The following is an 18,299-nucleotide window of genomic DNA, read 5'->3' on the forward strand; positions in this document are numbered from 1 at the left end:
ATTATTACGCACTAAATCATATGCTGGATAGGTACTTACTACTGACAAGAACACATATTACAATTATTACTTTCATATATATTCAACAAAATTCTATTACTACTACAGATAATTGTATAAGTTACAGACCGTGATCTATTAGCGTCCGTCAGCTAGAACACCAGAATCGTTCAGATAATGAAACAAAAAAATACGCTCATTCTTCTTGTACAAAGGGACAAAGATTATAATAATTGCGATTCTAAGAGCGCAGATAGCGCTTCTCCATTGTTGAGTATCGATGAGTAATTTATACTCTTTTTTTTTTTTAACAGAGGCTACGCTATAAAATCCCCCTGGAATGCCATTTGCATAGATACATACAGCCTTGTAACTGGCAGTCCACGATAGCATATTTTGTCTACGTCCAAACATGTGACGAACGACGTATTTGATTTAATCATTGTATTAATATACTCTTAGCTTATCTGCGTCCAAACAGGTGATGTTGTTCTTTTTTGTCATTATATTAATATGTTTTAAGTTTGCCTGCATCCAAACAACTTACTACAGACACATGTGATTTTAATAGCTGTGATAATACAGGTGCTTTCTTGAAGTTCTTGTAAGTGGTTGATTTTACTTCAAAGTTGAGTGCAGCCTTTTTTATTACTTCTCCTCGGAATGATTTGTTTTACGCCCCCCCCCCCCCCCAATTAGGGTAAAAGCCACTGGAAAACCGACGGAACAACCAGAGAAGAGCTATAAAGACTGCACTCTGCCGCGCGGGATTATCCGAGCTGTCTATTTCGCTGCAGTCAAGGACTCTGCGGCTGGTCCCGGCGGAGGTTCGAGTCCTTCATCGGGTATGGGTGTGTGTGTTTGTACTTAGGATAGTTTAGGTTAAGTAGTGTGTAAGCTTAGAGATTGGTGATCTTAGCAGTTAAGTCCCATAAGATTTCACACACATTTAAGCATTTGAACTGCAAACTCCTATTACACATTTAAATACATAAATATAGACAATATTTTTGTATGGAGTGTAGCCTTGTATGGAAGTGAAACATAGACGATAAATAGTTTGGACAAGAAGAGAATAGAAGCCTTTGAAATGTGGTGCTACAGAAGAATGCTGAAGATTAGATGGGTAGATCGCGTAACTAATGAGGAAGTATTGAATAGGATTGGGGAGAAGAGGAGTTTGTGGCACAACTTGACAAGAGGAAGGGATCAATTGGTAGGACATGTTCTGAGGCATCAAGGCATCACCAATTTAGTATTGGAGGGCAGCGTGGAGGGTAAAAATCGTAGAGGGAGACTAAGAGATGAATACACTAAACAGATTCAGAGGGATGTCGGCTGCAGTACGTATTGGGAGATGAAGAAGCTTGCACAGGATAGAGTAGCATGGAGAGCTGCATCAAACCAGTCTCAGGACTGAAGACCACAACAACAACGACAACAAGAACAGACAATATTTTACTTCAGTTTGGTTCGTCGTTAAGTTTTTTACAGAAACTAGAATGTTCATCGTCAGTTTCCTTGCATGGTCAGCTGGTGAAGTGTTGAGGGAGTGGACGCCGGATTGCGCCCTCGATAGCGCGTGCTGCAGATTCTGACGCCACCGAGGCGAGCGATCAACTGACAGCGCGGTTAGCCGTGCACAGCCTCGTACCGGCCGTGCGTAGCCTCCTTCCCTCCTTGCAGTTCTTTTCCGCCACCGTTCCCCAGCAAAATTTCATGAAATGCAAGAACAGCAGCAGCATTAGTTCATTATAAATAAATAGATGTTGGTTCCTGCGGATGGGGAAAACACATGATTATTAGTCCTGTTTTATTGCTTCATCCAGCACCAGTTTATGTCGTTTTGAGCATAAATTAATCGTCCAATCGTTAATACACACGAAGTCCACTGTATGACACTGTTTAAGTACATTTCGTCACACTCTTGTTGAAGTTTATATTTCAGGTTCTTATTGCTGTATGACAGTATTGAAATCCACAGTTTGTCTCACATTAACGTTCATACAGTTGCTGTGCCCCAAAGTAGGCTGTTTACACAGTCTCACTACTTCTGTTACACACTACACTGTCTAGAATATCACGGAGAGATGTCTCCTGACACGCATGCACAGATCAGCTGTTCTGTTCGCTTGCACGAGCGGATTCCCATTGTTGACTTACTGCACTCCGATCATTGGTGATATACTGATTTTCTGACGTCCGTTTAGATCAGCTGTGCTTCGACTGCGTTAAATAACGTTCTCGTCCGAAACACACTTATTAATTCGTCACGGTCTGTAAGCTATTTACTACATGTAACATTAATACACTATAAGAAAACCAACGTCTCTGGCGTTGTACCGTTTCTACAGTTTCATGAACACTGTTCATTACACTTTAGTTCCCTGTAAGTGACTTTACTTTTGGTCACACTGAATCTAGTATATTGACACATCGTTCATTCGGGTCTATGCACACACAGTCTCTGTTCCTCACAATCTCTTCTGGCACATTAAATCGTTCATGAAAACTTTAACATTTTATTTACATTGCGAAATACACAAGGTATCTGTATGTACGTTATAATTCATTTCAATGCACATTAGGTATTGGTAGCATTAGTGCCTTCCTGTACATATGCTTGGCCAATTAGACCATTTTTTCGACTTCTCGACACCGGTCTGGTTTATGCAATAACTCAGTTTGTCACATATTAAGATACATATAAATGTATATACACTGAATACAGGACTCCTGAATATGTCTCTGCTTCCATGATATATATATTTCTAATCACTGTACTTGACAGTCCGGTTCACTCAAAACGTGAACGTATCTTAATGATATCCTATCTTTACAAATTTGGTAGATACAACTACCTAGTTTCTACCTATTGATCTTTAACTTTTTTTCACTCAGTTGATTCATGACTTGTACTGGTACATGTGCTACACTCATGATCATTTAATAAATTCTTTAGTATTTTAAAAATTCTACTCATACCATTGCATTTGTCATTACATATTTCTAATAAATCCTATCATGACGTTAAGTCCATGAAGCTTTTACTACTTACTAGGATAAAACTTTCATCTTGACTAGAAATAAATTGAAAATTCATTAATGAAAAGAAATATTACTAAGCCTAAACTAACATCTATTACATATGTACACATTATTTCTAAAATTTCTTCAAATCCTTATATGAGTATAAACCCACTGGTTTCTTATTCTCAGGATTAGTCAGAAAATAACCACATCCATATGGTATCTTTTCAATTACATATCGTCCACTATACAATAACAGCCACTTTTTATTTCTTTTATTTACCAGGCCTTGGGGTAATTCTTTAGAAGTTCCATCTCTCCTACTTCAAATCTTTTACTTTTCTTAAGGCATTTTTTAAGAGAGGTCAAAGCTTTGCTGATATTCTCTTCTCTAGTCAGCTGCCGACAGTTTAACTTTGGCAGTGAAGTTACCCACTCGCTACTTTCATCCTCAGACAACATCAATTCTGTTGGCATGTATTGGGTGGCATACTATGGCAAATGGTTAAATGTGTTCTCAAACAGTTTTACATATTCAATCCATTTTGTATGCTTATTTGGTGCATATGTCTGCATGAACCTATTAAATTCATTGAATATGCGTTCTACTGGACTGGCTTCAGGATGGAACCTAACTATCAGTATCTTTTTTATACTATGGTTTCTCAGAAAAATTTTCCACTTGTAACCAGTAAAATACGAAGCATTATCAGAGATGATAGCTTCCCGTATCTGAAATGATAGCTTCCAGTTTACCAATTATGGATATATAACCTTTTTCTATCCTGTTCACAATGACTGTAGCTATAGAGCATTTGAGCCGATAAAGCTTTAAATATTTAGAAAATACATTGTAAACTGCCAATATATACTTGCGCCCACCTCGTGCTGTGAGGAGTCGTCCAGTAAAAATCCAAAGAAACTAGTTGCAATGGGTGTGTCGGTACGGTTGCGTGTAGTTCGTTTCTTGCTGTCGGCTGTCGGTTGCTCGGTTTTGTCTTTTGACATATGAGACATGTTCTCAAAATCCGGTGAACATACCTTTCTAAATTCTGGTAGTAATAAAACCGTTCGGTCTTAGCAGTAATTTTATTTATGCCAAAATGCCCCCAATTGTTATGGGTATACCAGATAAATTTTCGTAAACAACTTTCTGGAATGCACACACACCACCGTTCTTCCTCTTTCTTACGTTTATGACACAAAATGCCATCTTTTATCTTAAATTGTTTGGTTAATTCCGATTTCGGATTCTCAGTGATCATTTGCACAATGTTTTTCCGCTTACAGTCAGCAGTTTACAATTCAGACAAACGTTTACACATATCAAGAAAATTATGTTTGTATGTTTGATCTTTAACCAACAGTACTTTGTACTCTGATGCCTGTACTCTGATGCCTGTTCGATAAGTTCTGCATTTTCAGACATGCTCTGTGGCAATGTGGGTAAGGCATCAGCAATTATGTTATCTTTCCCATTAATATATACAATTTGGAAGCGATACTCTTGCAACGCTAAAGCACAATCTCGCTTACCATGCATGTAACAATTTACGAAATATACTTCTCAACACTCTCAGGCAGGACACTGACCTAATTTCTTTCCCAACTGAAATTACCCAATTGCTCAACTAGAAAGTGAGCGTCATACCCACTTAAGTTATGGAAGAAAATGGGTATGTGTCGTGGTAACTGACACTTCAAATTGCATGTGTTGTGAGCTGCACCGCAGAACTTCGCTGAAAGATGACAATGATCTCTACATAGAGTTTCAGCTTTTCTGTCTAATGGCAGCCCACAAATATGACAGTTAACCGCATCACTGTATGTTTTTTTTATCCTCCTCTGATTCGGTATTGGGGATGTTGGTGCTGTAAAGCCTATCAACATCCTATGAGAGTTTTTACAAGCTCAGTGAGCAAACAAACCGCAGGATTATCCCTGACTTAAGATTCATAGCGGTTAAGACTTGAATCATATGAACATGCAATTGTCCGCCCACGGTAGCTGAGTGGCAGTCTGCCGCCGGCACTGCTGCGAGGCGGTCATGCGCCAGAGCGCTGCCGGCGAGGCGCGCGCTGTGTGACTGTGTTTACTTCGGCCGCTGTAAGTGCCGTATTTCCCCTCTAGACCACCAGGGCGCACAACTATCGGAAGAAGACATTACGTTTCAACTTTTGTTCTGACTTCGCCCGACCCAAGGCCCTGGAGGTAGAACGATTTATTCGCGATGAAGTTAAAATACCACCAACGGACGTAATTACTATCCACTTGTCCATAGTTAGCAGTACCGTCTACGTCAAAATGATGCGGCGTGTGACAAGGTGCTTCAAGAGGCAAAACGTGGACTGTGCTCCTGTCATTCCGACGGCAACGTCGGACCTGTTACCGTCGATCACGCGGCTCTCGGCATGCGGACGATAAGGATCTTCGACAGGTCCGCATCGAGTTCCAGAAACACGTGCCTTCCTATCTACGTATCGGAGGCTGCCGTGCCATTATAATGTACGACGGCCAACCTCGGACCTGTTCCGGTTTGCGGGAAAGAAGCCACCTACGGTCTGAATGCATTCAACGACGTGTCGCGCAGCTCCTGTTGTCGGAAGCGTCCGTCACACCCACGATGACCGCCCTACCGGTCACTTACGCAGCGGCTCTCGCCACGTCTACAGTTTCGTCCAGTCCGTCGCCCGGTCCTTCCGATCGGCACGTCCCACCGTCCCAGTCACCTATGGACGGTGCGGACGTCCCACCTGACGACCTTGCCGCCGAACAGGCTCCCGCACCGGACGCTGAGGAGAACAGTACTCCTTCACAACACCTGTTTGACAATTTCATTGTACCCACCGACGCCTTCGAACCAGGTCGACGCACCTCCTTGCCGTCGTTTGACACTGAGGAACACGTGCGCAAACAACGCTCGCCACGTAGGCGCAAACGCCGTCGCCGGGCTCTCAGGGCGTCGCCACCCGCGACGACGAAGACGACACCCAACCAGCCGACATTTCCACGCAGAGGTCGGCGGACAACTTTCACGATGAACAAGACGTTTCGCAGGACGGGACCACCATGGAGGTCGCCATGCACAATGTAACGATCGGTGCGCATGTTGCGACGTCTGTCTCCCCGCCGACAAGTCCAGATCTCTCTCACCACGACGCAATTCCCATGGACATTGGACAGACCCACGGCACAGGAGCATGGGGCGACGACATTGAGGAAGATGCGCCTCCACCTCCGGGTGAATTGCCTCCGCCGGACAAGGCTGCCTGTTAACATCAAAAGCGAGGCCCTGCAGCTGATGGGACGGGACTTCCTGTCGGTGCCCTCCTCATACTTCCCTTGGTGATGGTAGTTGCGCGTCCACCACCACTGAAACAAACGTATCGGTTTGCCACGCTGAACATCAACATGATCGGCACTGCGCCCAAGCTGCAACTCCTATGTGCCATGCTTCGGGCCTCTGACGTCGACGTCGCTCTTCTTCAGGAAGTACGCGTTGCCACACTTCCACCAGTCTACAGCTACGACTCATACACGTCCACATGTGATCAATCAGGGCGTGGAGTGGCTTTCTACATACGCGAAGGAATCCCACTCAAGGACACGACAATCCTTCCCTGTGGAAGGGGCATGGCTGTTACCATCTTCGACAGGCGCGTCATCAATATCTACGCTCCGCCTGGCTCCTCGAACAGTCGGCAGCGGTCCACTTTCTTCGGACATGAGGTGGCGCCCCTGTTTTCTGGACGCTATGATCGCCTTATCATGGGAGGCGATTTCAACTGCGTCCTCCATCCGCAGGAACAAATGCCTGGTTATTCGCCATGCCCAGCGCTGCTCACCTTAATCGAGGATTTTCATCTAGTGGACGTTTGGGAGAAAATTCATGGGAATACCCCCTGTTTTGCCCATTATACAGCACATTCTGCGAGCAGACTGGACCGGTTTTATGTCTCTGCCCACCTTGGCAATGAAGTCGCCCAAGCTGAACGATGGCCCCTTGCATTTTCGGACCACTGCGCCGTCATTTGCTCCCTGGCTCCGCCACCTCAATCAGTGTGGCGCAGCAGAGGTTACTGGAAGCTTAATACCTCCCTCCTTAATGATCCACACTGCCGGCAATGTATTGCCACTACGTGGGCGTCTTGCGAAAGACACCTCCCGCAGTACACATCCACGTTCCATCGGTGGCTCAAATGTGCCGAACCTGCGATCAGAAAGGTCTTCATGCAATGTGGCACGGAAGCAGCAGCATGGCATCGAGACACCACAAATTTTCACTACGCCGTCCTCCTTGAGCTCGATGCGCTCCCTCCATCACCTGACACCCATAGGGAACGACAGCGTACTAAAGCTCGTCCCCTCTCTCTCCAACGTGCACGACTGCATGGTGTTGCGGTGCGTTCCCGACGACAAGACCTCCTCCACGACGAAACCCCATCCACAATCAACGCCGCGTCCGACCATGGACGTCGACGTCGACGTCGACTTTTCGTCCCCAACATCACGACCTCCGATGGTGTTCACCACACAACACAGGCGGCAGTGGTGTCTGCCTTTGCTGAACATTATCGCCAATTTCATGATGATGAACCGATGGCAAGGCCAATTCCTGATTATCTCCGTCCTTCCCCCGATCGGACCCTCACCGTAGCAGAGTCAACGTCCATGATGTCTGCAATCACCGCAGAAGAGGTGGTAGATGCGATCAAGGGGGGCCAAGAACAAATCACCAGGACCAGATGGTCTCCCAGTGGAGTTTTACCGGGCGTTCACCACGTTAATGCTTTCTCGCTGGACGGAAATGATTCAGGAACTCTTCACTCCGTCCTTTCCAATTCCACCTGAATTCGTCACTGGCGTTCTTCTACCTGTGCCTAAGCCGAAGGGAGGGTCTCATGTCTCTACATCTCTCCCCCTTACACTACTGAATGCAGACTATCAAATCTATGCACGCCTCTTAGCAGCACGCATACGCACCGTCTTACCTACGGTCCTTTCACCGGAGCAGACTGCACGTGGTTGTGGGGCCACCTTACAAACAGCCCTAGGAGAATGCCGTGACCTCATCGCACTGGCGTCGGTTTGTCGCCTTCGTGCACTACTGGTATCCGTCGATTTCACGAGTGCCTTTGATCGCGTTCGACATCCATTTCACCTCATGGTGGCGACACGTATGGGGTTCCCATTACTTTTTGTCGATGCCATTCGCCAGTTACTACTTCCCGCGGTCTCGATGGTACAAGTCAATGGGAGGCATGTAGGACCGATTCCTATACGCCGCTCTGTGCGTCAAGGATACCCTATGTCTACTCTACTATATGCCATTGCACTTGAGCCCCTCCTCACTGGTCTTACCTCTAGACTGCAGGGTCTCACTTTGCGTGACTACACCTTTCACTGCAGGGCTTATGCGGACGACCTCCTCTTTCTCACCTGCTCCTCCACGGAACTCAATGACGCCATCCACCAGTATGGACGTCTTTCTGGTAGCATTCTTAATGTCCATAAAGCGACTATGATGCACATTGGGCGCGGCCTCCCGGCTATGGTGCCGAACCCACTCCCAGTCAGCACCACCCTTCGTTACTTGGGTATCGAATTTACGAGCTCCACACACCGCACAGTGGCCCTGGCTTACCGGCGGCTTTTGCAGTCGATTCGGCACCATGTCCGCGGTCAAGTGCACCGTAACTTAAACCAGCTCCAATGTGTGTCCTATGCCAACATGTATGTCGCCCCTAAACTGGTACACGTCGCCCAGATCCTCCCAATGCCGTTACTCCTTGGCCGCCGCTTCCAATCAGCCTTTGGATATTTTGTGCAAAATATTATTATGGTTTGTTTATGCTGTCCAACCCTAGCGACCCCATGGTGCTACAGCATCCTGACATTAACTGGCGAACGGTTTGGGGGTATGTGCATGCACCCTTTTTACCTTCGTCTGTGTCTGCACTCTGGTATGTTTTAGTCTATGGAAAATTCCCGACTAATAGTCGACTTTATCGCATAGGACTGGCTACCTCCGCACTCTACCCTGAGTGTCAGCTCGAAGACACCGACGAGCACGGTCTTATGTGCCTCCTGAAACAAAACGTATGGATTTCCTGTTGTTGCCCCAGACATTTCACTACCCTCTTGCTAAGCACCATACCCTAATCTGGTTTCGAGGACAGGCTTTAGAATACCTGTTTCAGAGTGGTCCGCATACAGTCCTTGACTTCTGGTACAAAGTTGTGACCGCGCATAGCACCCTCACCCGAAAACCATCTTACCGACAAACTTTTGCCGGTTATCTCCGCAGCGTCTTCCTTGACCCCCCTCAAAGTTGGGGTGTCCCATGCCTACCTGTCACATGATGCGACACCCTTATCCACGTTCTCATACATCAACCAAAAAAACAAATAAAAAAGGAAGGAAACAGAATATGTTGTATTTAATGTTTCTTAATATTTTTGGTTTAACTAACAGTCATTTGTATATGTTTAAATGGTACGTTGAAGAACTCTTGCATAGTGAATATATATATATATATATATATATATATATATATATATATATATATATATATATATATATATAGTTTGTTCAATAACGATTATTAAAAAAATAAAAAAGGAAGAAAACAGGATATGTTATATTTTGTTATATTTAATGTTATGCTAATAATTTGTTTACCTAACACTCATTTGTATAAGTTTAACTGGTACCTTGAAGAACCGTTGCTTTATGCATATATATGTACTCTCAGTTTGTTCAATAATAAATTTAAAAAAATAAGTGGTCAGCGCAACAGAATATCAATACTAAGGGTCCGGGTTCGATTCCCTGCTTGATTATACATTTTCTCCGCTCAGAGACTGGGTGTTGTGTTGTCCTAATCATCATCATTTCATCCCCATCGACGCGCAAATCGTCGAAGGCCCTAATCACACGACATTTACATGTCAACATGCAATTTGGTACGCTGCCACATACGGTACGTGGTTTTGCGTGAAGGTGGTATGTGAGGCTAAGGGGTTCCCTTCACAGCGGATAATAGGGGCAAGGAGACATTCGAAGTCTGTGTATACAACAGACAGACATCGTTCCTGATGGTGAGCATTCTTGAATTTAATGAACTTGTTTTCTTCTTAGGCATAACAACACATACCAGTTCCTTGGATTCACAGTCCTCCAGATGCCTTTTTAAATACTTTTCTTCTGAAAAGTTATTTAGACACCTGAAGTAAATGTGTGTTTTATGTTCAAGTTTCGACAACTGGCTGCAAAGGAGGTGGGACATATATTTGATCCATACGTAATGCCGAATCTCACATTCAGAGAAGATCATCATGTTTACAGGAAGATCACACTCACCTGCATATTTCGAAAAATGGAGTGGACCAACTGTAGTATGCTTGTTCTGCTCATCTGGCTTCCTTTTCTGCTTCTTCTTCATGCCATCAATGTGAACCAACATTCCGAGATTTTGCGCCTGAAATTTTGGTATGTCGTGAACGTTTATGAGGACCTCGATACCATCAAAGTTATAACATCGACGAATGTTAAGACCTATTCCTTATCGAGATGTACTCTCTGGATGCTGTTTGATTTTTCTTTCACAAGCCAGGATTGACCATGAAAAACAAGTGTTATCTTTTTCACTTTGAACGTTAGTGCAAGCATGCTTCTTCTTAATATCTTCAGGGAGTTTGATATAACTGGACCCTCCATGTAACGGATCATAGACATGAATATGGATATCCAGGTGTGGTATTTGGCTGAGTGCTTTAGCTGAACCTCTTACTTCCATCTCCGAAAACCAAGCCAGTATAGCACCCAAGGTTGATTCACGACACCGCTCAGCAATTGATGTACTCCGAGATATAATGCCATTATCACCCCAGATGTAATGTAAGGTTTTCTCCTCAGCAGCACCCAGCTGTTTGGGCTGGTGGGTCAACTCGCAGCAGAGCACTGCATTACCTTAAATGGCAATACATCTTGGATCGTCTAGAGCTTTCTGGAGCTCCGCCTCCAACGCCGGGAGGCACACTTCTAGAAACCTGGTTGCATCAAGATCCCCCCCCAAGCCGGATTCTCTATTCTATTAAACGAGATACTCCCCTCAAAGGCCCTAGCAACCCCCGAGTATTCTAGAGGAGTCGTGACGCCGCTAATCTGACGTTCTTCACTTTCGGGACGGGATGGAGCACTACCGCTAGCCACAGGTTCATTATCATTAATAATACTACAGCTAGGTGACGACTGCGTTCAGGCGGTGGATTAGGGCGCTGTGTATGAGGCGCCTTCAGGTGGGAGGGATATATACTAAGTACAAGTACCTTATGCTTCCAGCGAGGGCGAAAAGTCGGAGTGTGAGTAGTAGGAGATGGTGGCTGCGACTTCCTGAGGGAACACCCAGGCTGCGGTGAGGGCGCTCCTTGATGCTCCTGCATAGTGAAGCATTCATCATCCCCAGCCTGGGGGGGGGGGGGGGGGGAGATCGTTGCTCTGACTGAACCACCCAAGGACCCCAAACGGTGTGCGGTGGTTCGGATACAGCAACTGCATCAGCTGCGGCCACCTCCCGTGTGGCAACGAATGGCGCTTTGCACGGCAGTACACGCCCCTCCTGTGTTTGTTTGACACCAGCCCCCACAACCACTGCTCTAGGTTGTAATGGTACTTGAATTACATAACCGTTACGGCACCTCACCTCAACCTCGCGATACCAGCAATATTCTATTGCGTTTCTGTAAAATAGTTAACATATTTCCGTGACAACGTTCAGATTTGATTTCATTAATGTAGAGGTACTTCGATATGTATATATTGCAATGATACTATTCTTATGTGTATTCTTTCTTTTGTTACTATGATCTTTGACGTACTTGTAACTCTGATTTTTGGGCGTATAAACGGTTGTTAGAGAGTCAAGTTTTGGTCGTCATGTTAAAAAGATGAAAATTGTAGTCAGTTTATGAAATGTGAACTTCAACAGTGAGGAAAATATTTTCAAGTATGTTTTATATTGTGAAGTGATGTTTTGGAACGAGTTACGTGATATTGTAACAAAAGTAATAAAAAAGAATTGTAACTTAAATTCGGAGTGTTGATTACTTTTTTACATCACCATTGTCCTAACTTGCAAAAGTTTAATCTTCAAGAATGGTTTATGAAACACATCTATAAAACTTTTGAATACCGCAGAATAACACCTAGGCATCTTTGCATCCGAGTTTGGAATCATCACTGCCTAGATTTTCGACGATTGAGCCATGAGTTCACAACGAGACCAATGTGGGAAACTCGAAAAGATGAGTGCCTAGTTTACCATTATTTCAAGAAATGACTTTATTAACTACGCTCTAATGACACCTGCCACATAATATAACTTTGTTGTTGCCCGAAAATGCAATATTTAGCAGCGTGAGCAACACTACAATCATAATTAATTTTTGACCTTCGTTGTGGTAGGGTTGTTAGAAGGTGCACATGCCACAGCCATCTCCCATCGTGGTGGTGTTGGTTCCACGTCTGTAACATACGAATAACGTAAAAATTAAGCACAACGCTAAAGATTTTTTAAAATATATACTGTAAACAATCAATGACAGTTAAGTAAATCACCTTTCCTTGATAATTATATGCTTAAATGATTATGGTCACATTATAATCACCTGTTACATGTTGGGTCCCACGACTGAGCAGTTCAGTCGATTTTTCTGGCACTTCTCCCACCCAGTCAAATATATCCATCCCCTGCAACAGAAGGGAGGGATCGCACTGTCTTTCAGCAGCCACCATCTTATGTTCCCACTCAAGCATCTGACCCTCGCCAGAATTGCTGTTGTTGTGTGGAGCCATCGACCCATCTTGCGGAAGTCACCTACAAGATATTGACTATTAGAAACAAGAGCAAAAAAATTTGTACTGAATTTGACTACATCGAGATACTGATTATAACTACGAAAAAATTAAGTAAATAAGTAAAAAGTTCATACCAGATGCAAGTGATGTCACCACGCATACCCTTACAGGAATCCCATTTTCCTCCTGAGTAGTAGAAACATCCACAACAATGAATTTATATATACCTCACACAACAAAAAGGCTAATGGCAATATATTACAACTGTATTTACTTTCTTGCTGCATTTCAGACTCCAGCAGCAGCAACTTAACGTCAATCAGCTGCTGCTCTATCGCTCCAACAGCGAGATCAAAAGTTTTATAAACGCTTGTTAGGATCTGAATACATCAATACTGACATGGCAATTGACTCAAGTTTGGTCGTTTTCCACCCCCACTGCCGCTGGCATCACTGCTGGCTGAGCACTTCATGGGGTAGGAATCACAAGACTGATATGATTGTGGTGGGGGTTGGGCTTTATATAGCTTCAGACTCCACCCTCTATTTTGTAGAGGACCAATAGGAATTCAGAGTACCATACCAGCAAGTTATAACTTGAATTTTTTTTCTTCAAGCAGGCATGGTGCAGCTGTTTGAGGATAGTTGATAGATCTGTTGGAGGGGTGACGGGGGAGGAGGGGGAGAGGGGAAGAAAGATCTGAGAGAAACGTCATGTGTTTGCCTGCAGATGGATGTAATATTGGGTGCAGCCGCTAGACCTAGGAAAACACTCTTTGTTCATACTGAGACAGATGGATAGTCTGACACACCCATGCTGTTTTTGCCGGCAAGTGAATCGAAAATTGAATGAAGTTTTAGAAAAACATTTTTTGTTCAGTCTGACACAGATGGACAATCTGACACACCCAGTGCCAGCTGCAGTCCTCGAAAAGTATTAGGACAGAGCTGTGGTGAAAGACGCTGCCCTTCGAAACCAGTAATGACCAACAAAGCGAGCCCCGAAAGTAGAATTGTATACAGATTACAGTTGCTGTCTGTCCCCCCCCCCCCCCCGCCCCACCTCTCCGACGGAGGCAGACACGCGGTCATCAGTAGAGACCATCAGTTATGTGACCGAGCAGCGCATGTGTCACAGTTGTGTCGCAAGGTCGCCTAATGACTCTCGCGTTAGCTCGCATGGTGCAGCACCTTTCATGTCGAAAGCCCACAGCTGGTCAGGGGGTGGGCGGCAGTGGACCTCCTCCAGCGCCCATAAGGGACTGGTGCCAGATGTGGGGAGGCTTCCGTCCATTTATCTCCTATTGTTAAGCTGACTACACACGCTTTTGCTCAGGTGTAGGGGCGTCGCCTTAAGGCTGCTTGCAGATGGTGGTAAGCTGCGTGGGTATTGCCCACTTGACCATTCTCTGGAATTTCCTGTTGTTCCAAAGGGCTCCAGTCTGTCCAAGAAAAGTCTTTTCCATCGCAGAACGAGCCATTAGTGGTGGCTGTGTCACTATACTTTAGACAAACAAGTTGCATTTGGGACAGCTGTTCTTTTATCTCCTTTTAGTTAACCATACCTGCTTTTGTGTTGGTGAAGGACCATCAACTCAAGGTGGACAGCGGCCACCACATGACGCTAGGCTGCTGGTGTAGTAGCTCTCTGGTGATTTAATTGTTTAAGGGGGGGGGGGGGGTGCACTTGGACTTTCCACCCAGGAGGACCGGTGTTCGATTCCCAGAAAGACTACAGCCAATTTTTAATGTCCCACCAGTTCCCAGATGGAGGGTGGGGAAGGATGTCAGCACAGCCCTGGGACAAAGAAATTCGGGCCAAAATTCGAAATTCCCGCCAAAATTCAAAGTATCCGCCAATAGGGTAGGTTGACGGCAGGGGGAGGGGAGAGGGGGATGAGGAGACTTGAACACATGTGCAGCTGGGAAAACATGTGACATCATCTGGGGGCAGGGGTGGGCGTGGTCAGGGCTGGGGTGGGCAGGTGTGGGGGTGATTAATTGATCAATTTAATTAATTTGATATCAAAAGTGTCCTAAAAATGACAACTCCCTACCACTTCAATCTGCCATACACAGGTATTCAAGTTTCTTTTCAATTCCTGCTTTCTAGATAACATACCAAAGGTAGAATTTGTCCGAACTGTTTTCTTCTTGCTATTAATTTTCTTGGAATGCTGTTAACTCAGCAGTATTTAATTAGTGCACTTTGGCGAGTATGGTAATCCAGGGAATTTTGGCGTCACTATTACCTATGCTGATTGGCAAAATTTTTCTGTCCTCTGTAGAATTTACTTGTGTCAGTTTACTGCGCAAAACTTCATTTCTTGTTAATGGATCCACAAAGAAAATATCTCCTCTTAAAAATTTTTTCTTCACTTCTATCCAAATGCTTTTCCCCATGCCACCCGACATTTTGTCAGTTTTGTTTAATTTCAATCCTACTGCAGGTTAATTTAGTAGATTGTCAGATTGTGGCGATTTATTCTGGACCCCATTGCGTCCTTATACTGAGAACTCTGCCAAAATGATGGATACTTCCCCCAGTACTGACTTCTGTGTTCAGAAGTTTACTATGCCTTGGAAATAGCGCAGGAAATCATTGTCTAGAACGGCATCCGAATGGTGGTCATGCTTCCAAAGTTCTTCGAACGTGAACTGGTACTTCCGTCTGTCTATTTTCAGTCCCATATTTTGTAAACCTATTGAGCTAATTATCTTTGTCTCCAACCCATTCAGTCCACAATGCAGCAGATATAATAACGACCTCGAGTAGATTTAACAAATAAAACAGTAATTTGTGTGCCTGTACCAATGACAAAAGTAGACTGTGCACTTTGCCTTGAAAAGTTATAATTGCTGTTTGAACAAGACCCACATCTCTTACTTGATTTATTTTGCGGAAGAACCAATCTTGTGCATGTTTCCTGCATTCGCATTTCTTCTAACACCTCGGTAACCTGTTTGGTCAGCTGAGTGACGATGTACAGATGGGCTACTTTTTCTCTCACGTCCGATCTTTCTACAACAGGTACCTGCTGGCGCCAAACACTCAGGAGTCTTGTAATCTGGGTCTTTGCAATACATCCAGCGCACTTCGGCAATGAATCCACGTCTAGCAGGACTTACCCTAATGGAAGACTGGGCGAATTTCATGGGCTCCTTGCACAGAAACGAGAGTTGTAAGACCTCCCTTATTCTTAGTGCACTAAATGAAGCACACCCCTAGTCAGCACCTATTGTGTTTCAGTCCTCTGAAGGAATACATCTACACAGTGAGCTTCTACTTCGGGGCTGGGTAATACCTCGGTCCTTTCTCACTTTTCCCTAGTACATACACACGACACAGCTCTTATTCTGTCAGCTAAGAGAATTAAATCCTTTCTTGGAATATTGGCATACACTGGAAACTTTGTCCCTATAGTAGCTCATCTCCTGTATGTGTGGTATTGCGGAAAGAGCATGGTGCCAAAGCAAGGTTGCATCAGGCAGCACCTGAAGCAGACTGCAAGTCGCGCATTTGAAATATCTTGTAAGAAAGACGCGAATAACTGGCAGAAACGCGATTGTTCATCATGACAACGCTTCGCCGGGAAAGCCAGAAGAGTTACATTAGAAGACTGCACGGGAAGGAAATGTATCTGAATATTAGAAAGGTGTGCAAGCTTAGACAATGGAAGGGGAGAATGCTCAGTTCTCTCTGTTTCCTGCTGAGATCCCGAGAAGACGATGTGGTTCCAGCATTTGCAAGAATTTAACATCATGTCAATTCCAGAGCAGCCAACAGAATTCACCGTCGAGCGAGCTTAACATCAGTCAGAGAGACAGTACGTGACATGAACCACCGACTTAGCGCGAAGTCCAGAGAGTTCCTGTCTCTAAACCTTTTTTAGCAAACTCTCTAACCAGACAAGACTGGGACCGAGTTGATGGCAACTCCGGGTTCCTGCCGGAGAGCACAAGGAAGAAATCAGAGTTCACGTTTGAACGTCTTAACAACAAGGCACAACAGAACGAGGACGCTCGCACGATCTTCAACCTTAAGAGAAGGAATTCGACTCAACCACGTTGAAAGTACTAACCAAGGGTATTAATTTCGCATTTGCCCACATAAATGTTTCTGTTGTGGCCTTCTGCAGTGCAGTGGAGGAGGTGGTTGTGAAACATCCTGCTGAGGTTGAAGAAGTCCGATGAGAGACATTTATGGCGCTCAACAAAGCAAGTTCTACAATGGATCGAAGGATGACCTATGCCATATCACATCTATAATCTAGGTTTAAATTAAGTTTCACAAAAGAGCAAACTATCAAAATGGTCTACATTGACCCTCAACTATCTTTAATTACTTATCTAACTTGTCGTAAATTACAGTGGCTGATGTGGCTTCTCAATAATTACATAACAGAGAAATCAGCGCGTTTCAGATTTTTACTTCAAGTGGCAAATGTGAACACCATGAGCTTTAATTTACGATCGACACTAGTATTACGCAAAAAGAGGGTGTAACAGTTAAGACTTCTTCAGTTCTGAGTGAAGCCTTATGCGCTGTTATGCGGCATCACGTGCGTTCATTACCTTGTTGGTGTTCGTCAGGGGGGCGGTGGCCGGCGCAGCAGCCATCCAGCTCGCCGTCTCGGAACTAACTCTCCTAACCTCTCCTTACTACAATTTACCGAAGTTGGTTTAAAAAAAATCTATCTGGCTGTGTTTTCATCTGACCAATCAGGGTCTCAATGTTAACCTTAAGCTCCGCCTACAAAAATTCTGTCTATCCAGTGAAAAACCTTATACTTTTCGTGGCGGGGCAATGTTTTTAAAGTTTGCAACGTAACAGAGACGCGAAAAAGTCTCACGCTAAAACTCACAGCTGGTGTGGTCCTTTTAGCGTTATCGTAAGATCTATACTGTTCTTCTGGAGGGCTCTATCTTTTAACATGGGCTGGGGGTGGTTTTAATGCAACAGAGACGCGAGAAAGCCTGACGCCTTACAGGCAGATTATGACAAAAAGGTGCGACAACTTCGGGATGACCTGGCATACAGAGAAGTAGAAAAGGGCCACACAAACAAGGTGGATAAGAAGACCAGGGCATTTCTAAAAGAAACTGGCCTTCTAGAAAATGTTAAGCAGCTAAGGGCAGAAGTACCCAGGCGAAACAAGTGTGCGTATGCCCTATCGCTACCAATCCTTGTCCTGGTGGCGGAGCCAGTGCTCCACTGTGTGAATCACCTCCTCATAGTCCTCGAAATGCCTTCCACGAATGGCATCCTTTAATAGCGAATACATCAGCTCGCTGCAACATGTCAGGTTTGACAGTCATGCATGGTTTCTCCGATTGCTGCAATTCGTGGAACTCCGCTTTCCGCCTTCTGATAACCTCACCCTCGATGCCCAGCAACTAATTGTATTTCT

At 44.7% G+C, this 18,299-nt stretch overlaps 1 long non-coding RNA gene across 1 annotated transcript; it reads right to left on the bottom strand.

The window, feature by feature from the left end:
- Nucleotides 1–12,366: 12,366 nt before the first annotated feature.
- On the bottom strand, nt 12,367–17,519 carry LOC126337511 (uncharacterized). The gene is made up of 3 exons (XR_007565096.1): nt 17,464–17,519; nt 12,699–12,907; nt 12,367–12,555 (listed from the first exon to the last, which is right to left on the bottom strand). It is a non-coding gene; the product is annotated as an uncharacterized LOC126337511 (long non-coding RNA).
- Between the last annotated feature and the right edge of the window lie 780 nt (nt 17,520–18,299).

Source organism: Schistocerca gregaria, chromosome 1 (genome assembly GCF_023897955.1).
Source record: "Schistocerca gregaria isolate iqSchGreg1 chromosome 1, iqSchGreg1.2, whole genome shotgun sequence".
In the NCBI taxonomy this organism is placed as follows: domain Eukaryota; kingdom Metazoa; phylum Arthropoda; class Insecta; order Orthoptera; family Acrididae; genus Schistocerca; species Schistocerca gregaria.